The sequence below is a fragment of the Odontomachus brunneus genome, unplaced genomic scaffold (genome assembly GCF_010583005.1).
Source record: "Odontomachus brunneus isolate Ranch 3 - 2012 unplaced genomic scaffold, Obru_v1 Obru_scaffold_267, whole genome shotgun sequence".
NCBI classification, from domain to species: domain Eukaryota; kingdom Metazoa; phylum Arthropoda; class Insecta; order Hymenoptera; family Formicidae; genus Odontomachus; species Odontomachus brunneus.
In genome coordinates, this window is record NW_022639717.1 from 141,884 (window position 1) to 145,218 (window position 3,335).

Below are 3,335 nucleotides of genomic sequence, written 5' to 3' on the forward strand. Positions count from 1 at the left end.
CCCTCTCTCTCTCTCTCTCTCTCTCTCTCTCTCTCTCTCTCTCGGCACACTCTCGATATCGATAATGCGAAATTGTCTTAACGTCTCGACACGGCGGCGGTCGCGATAAGGCTGCCTGGCTGTCGGCTCCTGGAGGATTACGTATTCTCGCGAGTTCTCCTTCGTCGCTTCCCTTCTTGCCCTGTGATGCTCGGCAGTTGGGAATCGGCAATTTTCGGTACGATTGTCTCGAGACATTTCCTGTCTCGAGACTCTGTTGCTGTCGTGGGTCTGTTAGCTGCCTCTCTCGGCGTTCCTGTTTTTTTCTGCTGGGCTTCTCATGACGTCTGCGTCCGCTAAAAGTAAACACAGCTGACAGACTCTTGTCTAATTGCGATACTGTATTCTCGCTACTGAATATTCTAAGCGGTATAATCTTCGAGATTGCTAAGCGAGCGGTAATTCGGAATAGTTTAATACAAAATATTGAGAGAGCGATTTACCTAAATATGCGCAATGCGTCGTGGGACGCTTTGTTCTCGTCCCTCGATGTCCTCCGCTCCTCTCGTCCTGGTGGCCGGCAAGGGACGCCGAGGAGCACAAAGTTAGGGACGCGTTGACCTTCACATCTACTCCGCTCACAAAAATCGTTTCTGATATTCGTCCTATAGACTTTCACAAACAAAACAAGACGGAACGCGTTAACCGAGAATATTCGCGAAAAGCCGTTCGCGACGTGATACGCGAAAACATTCTGTTACGTCACGAGATTTCGAGACGTCATCCAGAAAGAAGGAAGGCAGGTATTAGAAATCCGAACCCTTTTTCGTAATCCTTTTTCCCCGGTTATCCTCTTAACCTTCTCCTTTTTCCTTTTTTCTTCTCTCTTTTTCTCTTTCTTCCTCTTTTATTATTACTCGATACTTCTTTATTACTCGTACTTTCCCACTTTCCCAGTAATCCTAAAAAAACTTCTGACATCCATCATTCAATGTTATTTTACGTTTCTTGTAATCGTATCTAAGAACTAGCGACTTCTCCAACGATTGGGCCCAAGGCAGCGGCCCCAAATATTATAATCTTATCATTTCAGAAACGGATGGAGAAGAGAAGAGCCGACTGAGGTAATAAATAATATTTTTCTTTTTTTTTTTAATATTCTGCTCGGTGCTATCGGCCGGCTAGGTACCAATTACCTAGCCTACGCCGATCCTAAATAAATACTGTAAACCTATAAACCTTGTAAAGCACCGATCAGATAATCTCTCTAAATTATGCATTTTTTCCGAGACTCTCCATGAATCACTCCTCTTTCTCATCCTTTTCCCCACGAACCTCATTATTTATCAACTTCCTAAACCCTACTTCGTGCCTTTTTTCTCGAAACTTCCATTGGGCACCAAATTTCCCAAGCTCTCCTTATCGATTCCTCAGTAAAACTACTGGTCCTTCGATTTCCAAAATCACCCTACTAATCGACCATGCGAAGGGCTTAAAAGGAACCTCTCTGGCTCTAACTTCCACTTCCCACTTCCTTCTTCTCGCTGGCCGTCGTTGAGAACTCCAGGGCAACTTTTCCGCTGAGAAACCCTAAGGCATCATCTGCCGAAACGCTTTTCTTCACTAGCAACACCGTGGAGAACACGCTGAGGTTCCGGCTTGCTGATCATTAACACGATAACTCCTAACCCTGTCTTTATCACTTTCCCACGAAGGCGTTACTAGTCCTACACCTTCGTTCATTCCACTTCCCTATTTCTCGACTTACTTGCTCATCGACGACGTTACTAGACCCACGTTTTCGATCTCTAAACTCCTCATTTTCCAAACCTCTTATACGAATCTTGCGAGTGTAAAATAGTCAGACCAGATTCGACCACACCAGGGCAACACTCTTCTCCAGCCGCAGCCAGCGCTTCGAAATCTTCTGCATCACAGAGGGAACCTGGCGACTAAAGTGAGTAGACAAATAATATTATTACCCCGCGCTTATCGCCGTGCGTCGTTAATATCGTGCACTTTCTTATTAATAAATTCCCCTCTATTTTTGTACTCCAAATCACCTCCTGATTTTTTTTTTTTCATCGATTCCTGATCTTGCCATGGAAGTAAAATAGAGTCGCGTACCCCGAGATCCCGCTCACAATCGTATTCGGCCTTTCAGCCTGCTAATAGTTTCAACGTAGCCGCTCACGTTGAAACGCGTCCTCGTGAAACTAACTAAACCCGCGACTAAAATAATAAAATTCACGATATCGGGTTAGCACTAAAAAGATAAATCGCAGGACATAACAATTCACACCAAGTCGGCGCGGCTTTCTTGAGACGGGCACCTCCAAGGCTGCCACGTCACATTATATATGGCATTATTATCCGTGAGCATTGTGATGAACTGAATCAAGATTTATTTAATACTGAAGGTAAGTTAAGAACAATTGAGAACAGTTCCCAAATTTTTATTATATTTTATATATGAGTGATAATTCGATAATCAATGCCAATACTGAAAATGTGTAGTTTATGTAGCTTGAAATGCAAATATGTGATTTAATATTAATAATAAATATATTATAATTCTTGATTTAGCAGCCTTCTTGATTTAGCATTCTTGATTTAGCAGCCTTATAATAAAACTTGATTTATGTTTAAAAAATTGTATATATTGAGACGGAATCTTGACATGTATTATTAATATAGCTTAGATATGAACGGATTATGTTAGATTAGATTAACTTTAAATATAAATTGTTTATGTGAATTAATATCCTTTACGCTTTAATTTCATATGCATTCTTATTACAATTTGTTTTAGACAATTTTTAGTTATGGAAGACGATTCAGATTTAAATCTCGATAGCCCGGATAGCAATTCAGATATGTTGAATTTGAGTACGCATCGAGACAGTACTAGAGCCTGTAAAAAACGAAAATGCTAAATAATGTTTAGAGAAATTGATAAAACTAATACGTGATAAGATTTCTTTTTAGTAACTAAAATAACCTAAATCGCAATTTTGTGATTGGACAGAAAAATCAAGATACTAAAGAAAAGGATAGTAAAAGTAGCAATAATGATGATATTCAAGAAACAGTTAGTGCAACTAATATAGCAAAGATCAATGCACCTCATGCATTGATTTGGTATTTTTTTACTAAAATAGATGTAACGGCCTTGCGTTACGTGCGGGATAGTCTTAGCCGGTGTGGTCCGGGTTTCGTGTGTGAAATGAAAACCAGTGGTATAGGTGATAATAATGTGAAACTATATTCTACTTTCGAAGCTATTTACAATTATTTACAGGCGACGTTACGCCGTTGGCGCGTGGTCGCGTTTTTGCTCTCGTCGGGAGCCGTTG